General features: G+C 38.2%; 1 pseudogene; it reads right to left on the bottom strand.

Moving 5' to 3' along the window:
• Positions 1–29: 29 nt before the first annotated feature.
• LOC129114886 (coronin-2A-like) lies at positions 30–3,520 on the bottom strand (annotated as a pseudogene).
• Between the last annotated feature and the right edge of the window lie 6,464 nt (positions 3,521–9,984).

The following is a 9,984-nucleotide window of genomic DNA, read 5'->3' on the forward strand; positions in this document are numbered from 1 at the left end:
ATTTTGATGTAAAGGTGTTTTTGTCTTACAGGGTCCCAGAGGACGATCTGTCTGTGGTTCCACGGTGAGCTGCCGGTGGACAGAAGCATCTTCCAGCCCTCCGATGTATAAAACTTTGCTGGCTCTATGGGACTTGCTGCTGGACACCTGCAGGAACATTATAAACATAGTTTCTGTTTTCACACCTTCAGAAGAAATGAATACCCTTAAAAAACACACCTGTAGGATCCTTCCTGTCCGTGGGTCCAGGACTCGAACCCGTCTGTCTTTGGACGTGACGGCCAGCCTGCTGCCGTCACTGTTGAAGCACTGACAGACAGAAGCAGGCCATCAGACTGGTAGCGGTGGTGGATTGGCATCAGAACCACCCGGACCGGGTACCTGAGCACCGCACCTACCTGGGACACATCCCAGAGGAGGACCTGGGGCAGAGAGAGAGACTACGTCAGGGCTGTTTGCTGGGTGCGTTTACCTTGACCTGAAAACATATAGCAATAACAATAGCTCAATCTGAAGAAATGATGTGTCCTAGTTATGTGCCTGGTTAGAGATTTACCAATATAACATTAGAGATAAAGGACATACCAGTCTTTTTTTATCTTGAAACTGCATTCTCTCTCCTGTCCAGCAGGGCTTGTAAATTACAGGTCTTTAATGAAAAAATCTAAAGCTTTTGTTAAGTCAAAATTCATTGGAATTAATTTCTTGTTGGATTTAGTGTTTCGATCAGTAGAATATTATTAGACTTAAACATAGAGTGTTGTCACCGTGCAAAACTGCTTATCTTCCACAGTTACGTTCAAAATAAATGAGTCTGGAAGAACTTGACCAAGATTTCTACACTCATATTGCTAAATGTGATCAAATAAAAACAAGACATTGGTTTCCAACTCTGCAGAAGCAATGACTAAAGAGGGCGGGGCTTGGCGAATGATCACGGCAGGGGCTTTAAATACCGTCCCTAACAGTGTCTCTCTCTGTGGAACACTATAAAGTCTGTACTGAGTTCAGATCAGGTGGTGACATCACCTCTGGCCTACAAACTGTTCAAATGTTTAACGAACAATTAAATTATTAATTTATTTTATATGTAAGAACATTCAGAGCCAGGAGGCAGTAATCACCAAAGATAGTTTGCTTAGACAATAATGAATAGTTAAAGTTGGAGGTGGCGACGGAAAATATTATTCAAATGATTCAAGTCAAAAATCAAGCTTAAAATGGTCCTTTGCTTCAGAGAGAACTGCTCTGGTTGTATAGAAGTCTATGAGAAAATGACTCTACTTCTCTCTTGATTTATTCCCTCAGTAAACATTGTAAACATGAGTTTATGGTCTCAATCTCTAGTTTCAAGTCTTCTTCAATACAGCATGATGTTCATTTAGTAAATGATGCTCCATTTAGAGTCAAACAGACCATAAAATGGAAAAGCCAAACTTAAGAGTTCAAGACGTATTTCACAAACTAATTGGCCGACGTTGTGGTGACTATGAAGTCTTTTTATATACACTCAGAACAGAGACCAGCGTGCTGACTTTCTATTGGAGAAAACACTTTGATGTAAATTAATAGATTCTACAATAACTGAGGGATGTTTTCTTGAGTGTCCAGCCTTTCACAGAATATTTCGCATCCCAAATTCTTACAAAAGATGCTGGTAAAGTGTAAAGAATACTGTGCATTTTGTTCTGTGACAAATATACAAACCGAAGTAAAACATTTGTGCCTTATGATTGAATATGGTATAGGTTTGACTATGGAACAGTATTTAAATCATTTACAATGATATCATAACACAAATCTAATACAATAATGGTTATGATTTACTAAACGTGAAATCTGATTATAGTTCTTAAACATAAAAAAAAACATAATCTGCCGATTTTTACGTCACGCTTTGTACCAAATTAAAAGTCTGAGTAATATCTTTGACTGACGCTGCAACCGACCAATGAGGATCCTCACCTTGTAGTCGTAGGCGGAGCTTAACAGCAGGTTCTCAGCTGTCGGATGCCACTCAATAAGCGCCACCCTCCGGGAGTGACCAATCAGAGTCTTCCTGGCCTTGGTGAGGTTCTGTTGGACGCCACAGACCGGGATGTCCCAGACCTTCACCTGCACACAGACCGTACCGGCTCGTGTTTACTATGCTTGTGGGGACATTTCAGCTTAAACAACATGAACAAAAAAAGGACAGAACGTTGTGCTTACAGTGCAATCCTCTGAGCACGAAGCGATGCAGTGGTCATCAAACGGGTTCCACTTGACGTCCAGGACCCTCCCACTGTGACCGCACACCTTCGGGTGCTGAGGGTCCACCCGGCCTGTCTGAGAGAACAGAGTTGAATTCTAACATTTCAGTCAAAGCTAACCGATACAATCTCAAACTATTTATACTTTTTTCATATGTTTCTGTGTAAATTCAAAATTCCAGGATGAACACCCATGTGACGACTTTGTAACCTAGTAGTCCTGTGTTTAACCTCAAAACGCTATGAATTGTGGGTGATTCTCTTGGGAAAAGTCTGCAGAAATGTGGACTTATGTAAAGTGTATATAACGGGGCTCAAAATCTGTTAGTCTTCTAACACTTGACGATTTGGCAGACGGACAGAACTAAAGCCTCACGGACTTTAAGGGAACATGCCTCAAAATCGATTACGTTTGTACTGTGTTCTGTTCTTCACCAAGTATCTAATTGTCACATCACAACAATAAGTTTCACTTCCTTTTTTCTCCTTTTTAGCTTGTATTGAGTTAAACAGGTGATTATGAAGGACTACGCACATGATGGATGGGCAGGACTAAAAAGGACCCGCCCCCGGCGCACTCCGTCACCACGGCGATGAAGCAGGGATTGGCTGAGCAGTAGTGGTTGTCGTGGACGCTGCGTGTGATTGGCAGCCCGTCGTAGCCGTGCTCCTTGGTGGACGGCTTCCCGAAGACGTGACGGAACTTTGAGCAGCGGAAAGACGAACGCCACGACATCTGGAGGACAGGAAGTTCAAAGGTTTTAAGAAAAACTTCATTAGCAGTTTAAATATACAACAATATATCAACACAGTAACTTTCTTTAAAACATTCATCTGTACGAAAAGACAGGGAGGTTAAATTAAGAAGACGGGAGGGATGGAAAAGTGTGTGTGTGTGTGTGTGTGTGTGTGTGTGTGTGTGTGTGTGTGTGTGTGTGTGTGTGTGTGTGTGTGTGTGTGTGTGTGTGTATGTGTGTGTGTGTGTGTGTGTGTGTGTGTGTGTAGCAGCCCTACTTAATCTCATAATAGTGTTGTGGAACCTATTATTTGGTCTAATCAATAATGCAATCAGCTGTCATTATTGGCTTTCATAATCTTATCAATAATTAATCAAATTCTTCAATAACTGAACGTCTTAATCATTCTCACACACACGTACACACACACGCACACACACACCAAAGTGATAAATCCTTCGTCCAGAACAGTTTGTTCATGTTATTAAAAATTCATCAGTTACAAACACACTTCCTGTTGTTACTAATTCCTCCTGACCTTTGACCTTTATGTGGCTAGAAGAGATCAGCTTACTGTGGAGAGAAGAAGAAGAAGGAGAGAAGAAGAAGAAGAAGAAGAAGAAGAAGAAGAAGAAGAAGAAGAAGAAGAAGAAGAAGAAGAAGAAGAAGAAGAAGAAGAAGAAGGAGAAGAAGATAATCCACTCAGATCATCATCCAGCAGCAAAAAAAAAAAGTATCAATATTGGTGACATGTATGTACATTTACTCAAGAACTGTACGCATTTGAGGTACTTTACTTGAGAATTTACATTTCTTGCTACGTTGTACTTCTCCTCCACTGAATCTCAGTGGTATTTATAGACCAATTTACAAATTTATATTTATTAGGCAGATAACGTTACTGATTACTTTTCCAATTAAGATTTTGCATTAAAAAAAAGGTAATATATATATTATAAGTACACTTATAAAATATAAAATATATAAAAGTTATAAAAATGATTAAAGTTGAGATATTTCCCCTCTCAACGTCAGCATTGGTTTAATCCCCAAAAAGATTTAAGAAAAATCCCAAATATTTATTTTGGGATAAACTACAATTCTCTTTCATCCTGACAGTCAGGTGAGGAGATCAATACCACACACTTGTGTCTGTGTGGTAAATATCAAGCTACAGCCAGCAGCAGGCTAATTTAGCTTAGCATAAAGACTGCTGACAGGGGGAAACAGCTAGCCTGGCTCCGTCCAAGAGTTCACCCATTAAATGTGTTTTACTGTTTTACTGCAAAAGACCCTCGTGGTTGCATTCAAAGACATAAAAAACATGGAATCAACATTGTCAACGTCCTGACGGCAACATGTTGCATATAATTAACCATCTCTCTTTAAATGTTCTATATAACTCTCTAAGAAAGGCATACAATCCCCCAGAAAACATAATATAATATAGAAAAAGGACGTTGTCTTACCTCTGCTAGAGTCATATGAGTTATCTTTCTGCAAACAAACTTGCTGCTGCTGTTAATAACTTTATGATCAGGATCTATATATATCTATTATGATACTATTACAAAAAGTACTGTTCAATCGGCTGGCTGACAGCAAAAGTACTGCTGTAACTGCTGACTTTTGACTGCAGTGTTTGTGTTTTGTGTGTTTGTGTGTGTGTGTGTGTGTGTGTGTGTGTGTGTGTGTGTGTGTGTGTGTGTGTGTGTGTGTGTGTGTGTGTGTGTGTGTGATCCATGACGTCTCACCTGTCCTTCCACATTAGCAGAGCTGTTTATGCACGGCTGCATGCGCACAAACACCCCTCTACATCTGATACTGCTACACACACACACACACACACACACACACACACACACACACACACACACACACACACACACACACATACATGATTGCAGAACCAGTGTCCAACTAAGACGACACTATTAATGCCAATTATTATAATTTGGGGGGAATTAGTGTAAATTATTTCATCTTACAACTCTAGAAAGTCTCATCATCTGCACTCAATGTTTTATTTGCAAGATTTCTCACGATGGTTTTGATCAAAGTCATCACTGTTTTTTTATCATATTATTGTCGGTTTCCATTCTGTATTTGTCATATTTTGAGAGTCTATTTTTCTTCCATCATGTCTTCTTTCTGACTAGTGTTAAGAAAACATCAAGAATACACATTTAGATGTTTATTTTACTATTTTGTCTGTTTTTATCCTAAATTCACCAAAAGTTACCATTACATAATTCCTCATTTGTATATTTAAACACATTATTTCAGAAAACTTGTAATACAACAAACACTTATTTTAATATCAGTAATCTACTGGTGAAGTTTCATGTTGATATCTATTAGTTATTTATTTTACCCTATTCACCTGTAGAGTCTTCAACATGTATGTAATTTAACTAAACATATCTTTAAAATGAGTTTTTTCTCAGACTCTGATCCAGAAATCTCCACTTCAGTAGCTCTTACATACACCACACTTTACAGCTTCATTCATATCTTCATATCTATATTCTGAAGGTTTCCACAGAGGGTTTTGTTCATATATCATTCATAAACTGATTTATAGAACATTATATCCATCCATCCATCTTCCGTAACCGCTTATCCAGTTAAGGGTCGCGGGGGTGCTGGAGCCGATCCCAGCTGTCAATGGGTGAAGGCAGGGTTCACCTGGACAGGTCTCCAGCCTATCACAGGGCTGACATATAGAGACAGACAACCACTCACACTCACATCCACACCTACGGGCAATTTAGAGTCATCAATTAACCTAAGCTGCATGTCTTTGGACTGTGGGAGGAAGCCGGAGAACCCGGAGAGAACCCACGCTGACACGGGGAGAACATGCAAACTCCACACAGAAGGTTGTCTGGCCCGGGAATTGAACCCGGGCCCCTCTTGCTGTGAGGCGACAGTGCTAACCACTACACCACCGTGCAGCCCTCAGAACATTATATTACAAACATTTTTAGAAAATTGATTTTTTTAATGGCCGTTGACAGTATTTTGTGATTTATGGAGTGATACAAAGAGATATCACAAATAAAACCTTTTAACCTAATATGTCAACAAAATGAAACAATAATTTTGAACCTGGCTTTATTCAATGTTCACATTTATGTTCTGGAAATGTATGAAAATTAGCATTTATTCAATAAGATTAAGCTTCAATTTAACAAAACATTCAGAAAAACGTGTAATACAAGAAATAATTATCTTAATGTAAATAATTTACCCATTCACCTGTGTGTCTCACCTTAATTAGCTCTCTCCCTATTATTATTGTTATTTGAATGTGTTTCCGGGGTGTTTCCTGTCTGTAGCTCCTCCCACAGAACGCTCTGATGTCATAATCAGAACGTTGTGATGTCATAATCGGAGCAGAATCTTCAGTCTTCAGTGATTTCATGTCACACATTTACCATCAGACCTCACACAGGTAAGAAAACAGATTGATGTCTAAAGGCAATTTAGGTATTCAAGTAAAACTACATGTTGGGCAGAGAGTTATATTATTATATAAATCAAAATATTTGAATATTATTACTACTGCTTTAATGTAAGTAGTGTTTCAATTCCGCAGCTGTTGGAGGTGGAGAAAACTATTTTCATTTTTTATGAATGCATATTTTGTTTGTAAAACCTGTAAAGTCACTCCAGCTGTCAGATAAATGTAGTGTCATAAATAAAAAAGTAGAATGATCAAGTAAAGTAATAGTACATCAAATTGTACTGAGGTACAATAATTGAGTAAAGGTACTTTGTTACTTTCCACCACTGGTACTGATGCTGAGAAGTTTCTAGACTTTGACCAACGTGGTTTGTTGATTCCTGATCTTTATATTGATGATCAGTTAGCACGGTTTACAGTCCTTTTAGATGCAGGTACTCGTAGTACAAGTACAAGATGCCACATATTTGTACTAATTTAAATATTTTACAAATAGTGAAATCATGTTCCATTTCAGGAAGTAATTAAATTAGCACGAATGGAAAATAGAAATAATTACAAATGTAAAACAATATCAGGAACGTAACTAAGTACATTTACTTAAATGTATTCAAAATGTCCCCTCATTACATGCACACAGTGACTTTTCAAAATAAACGTTTACATTCACAGGGAAACAATGTGTTTGAGCTATTTGCATAATGTCTTTTCAAAATAAACTTCTGTGTTCACAAGAAACATACAGTTTTTAGCTTGTTTCATTGATTTTTCAAAATAAACTGTGTTCTAAGAAAATATAGTATCGCTCATTACATGCATGGTGACTTTTCAAAACAAACTCCTGTGATCACAGCAAAATATAATTCCTGCTCATTACATGCATTCAGTGACTTTTCAAAATAAACATTTGGGTTCACAGGAAACAATGTGTTTCAGCTTGTTACATGTATGATGTCCTTTCAAAATAAACTTCTGTGTCCACTGTAAATGTATAGTTTCACTCATTACATGCATGATGTCTTTTCAAAATAAACTCCTGCTATCACAATAAACTTTCAGTTTCCACTCATTACATGCATACAGTGTATTTTCAGCTCGATGACCTCACAGCAAACTGTCTGTGGTAAAACCATCGAGGCTCCCATCAAAGCTGGAGCTCTGCTGGGACAGATGCTGAGAAGCAACACCTGTATGGTGAGGAGATCACAGACTAAATGAATCCACCGCAGCGGGAAAAATTAAGATTTCATGCCAAACATTTGTTATTTATTGTAGCCAGAAAGTCCAAATTGACTCAAATAGTCAATCAGCACCAAGAGAAACCATGATGGAGACTTCCACTGATGGTGAAACCTGGTGGCCATAAGAGGAACTGCATCTTAGGAAACCCTGACATAGATTGTATTTGGAAGAAGGCTTTTTTATTATTATGACGTCTGTGTTTTTTCCTCTGTCTATACTTGTCATCTGAAGGAAGCCAAACCACAAGAAGCTGCCTCTTTAGGACAGAACCCCGTCCTCTGGAGACCACACAGCGGTAAGAAAACATGTTCTGAATATTACCAACCAGGAGATCCAGAGAGCTCAAAAGCTTTAAGAAAATTCAGCTACATGTCTCAATGACTAATTGATAACAATTAAAAGTGTATTATTATTATTCTCTTTGTTCAAAAGTAAAAGTAGAAATATTGCAAAAAAAATGACGTGTAAGAGTTAAATTGAATTAAAGTGAAATGGAATCAAAGTTAGATAAATTAATAAATCATGGAGCTTTTGATTCAAACATCCAGTGAAGAGCTGAAAACCTTCCTCATATTAAAACATGAGATTATGCTATCAGTAAGGTTTTCCATCATTTAAACTTTGACTGTTCTGTTTGACAATACAGAAATGAACCCTTTTTTTGATGGCATAGTTGCACATCAGCCACTACAGTGAGCGCTATCGTAGTGGCTGATGTGCAACTATGCCATCAAAACCCATGCATATACAAGAAAACAACATTTACGCATGAATAAATGTTAATATAAATGAAAATTGTATTCTTTTTTCTGTTTATTGTTTACAGTCTTTATATTTCAATTCTTTTCAATGTACTTATTTATTCCCTACTACTTCATAATAATACTTACATAACAGTAATGGATAGATTACTTTCGCACTTTCTGTTTTGTTCTTTTCTCAAGTAATTATGTTTAAATGTGTGACAGATTTGTATGGAAAATTGACCTCTGTCAAAAAAGACATACAGAGATTTTTATTTTATGCGTCCTTGATCTGACTTTTATGAATCAGACAAAAGTATTTATTTTAAGGGAATATGGAAATGAAAGGCCTATTTAAACTTTAGGTGTGACATTAAGAATTCAGGCACTCAGAGGAAGAGTGGTGAAGAACATCCTGCCAATATTGTAGTTGATTGATTGATTTGGGCTTTTAGAAAAACAAGTTGTAATTAACCCTGGCAGTACCATCATCATCCCCATCACCATTCTCTCCAGGTGCTTAAACATTGTGCCTGGAAACTGTCCAGAGAACTCGATCATTGTCCGCGAGGCGCTGAGGATGAACCTCCTCTCCACCTCGTCCTCGTGACCGTGCAGCGCAGGGTTCAAACCCAGGGCGCCAACTACGCCGACATAAAGGAGCTGGTCGCAGACCTGTTTGCAGCCAACAACGGCGGGTCCTGCACTGGGAATAACCAGGAGGTTCCCATGGAAACCAACCAGCTGGAGGAGGCGCTGATGATGAACAGCGTGGTGGTGAGGAAGGCTCTGCGGATGGGCGTGCCCCCCCACCTCATCAAGCCAAAGGTCCGCGCCAAGATCCTCTCAAAGCGAGTCGGCTACGCTGACGTCAGTGAGCTGCTCACAGATCTGAACATGCAGGAGATGAACACTTCTCACTTTCAATAAACTAGCCTCGTCCAGAGTTTTCTATCTGGAGAAATAAAGTGGGAGAAAGCGTTTTTACTGCCTTTAGTACATGATGTTTCTTGGTAGTTGTGATTGAGAAACATTAAAGTCTTTTTAACCGTAGTTTTCTACAATTTATATTGTTCTAATACATCCTCAATCTCCATCTGCAGCTATGCAAAGCATACATTTAATCCAAAGCACAAAATGAAATTGCAGAAATACATTTTGGCATTGTATTAAAACGCCAAATGAAAAGTGTGAATGTGGTTAAAAATTGATTTAACCATTGAGGTCAATGAAGAGTCACTCAGACCGGAGTCTTCATATTTTACACAACAAAACAGTAAAAGGGAAAATCTTCAAATCTTCATTGGCTCCTTTTTGTCTTGTTCAAGATTAATTCTAAATTCAGAATATTAATTTTGTTTTGGCAGTTAATAAACAAACAGCACTAACATACAGTACATTGTAAGGACAACAGCTGCTGGTTAATCATATAAAAACTGTATTTTTATTTTACATTGTTTAGCAGGAATTTGTTTTTAGCATTTATACAATCTCTAGAAAAGTTTTTCCTCATAGAAGTTGTCCATCACCACGCCACAACT

Source organism: Anoplopoma fimbria, unplaced genomic scaffold, assembly GCF_027596085.1.
Source record: "Anoplopoma fimbria isolate UVic2021 breed Golden Eagle Sablefish unplaced genomic scaffold, Afim_UVic_2022 Un_contig_10763_pilon_pilon, whole genome shotgun sequence".
Lineage (NCBI taxonomy): Eukaryota > Metazoa > Chordata > Actinopteri > Perciformes > Anoplopomatidae > Anoplopoma > Anoplopoma fimbria.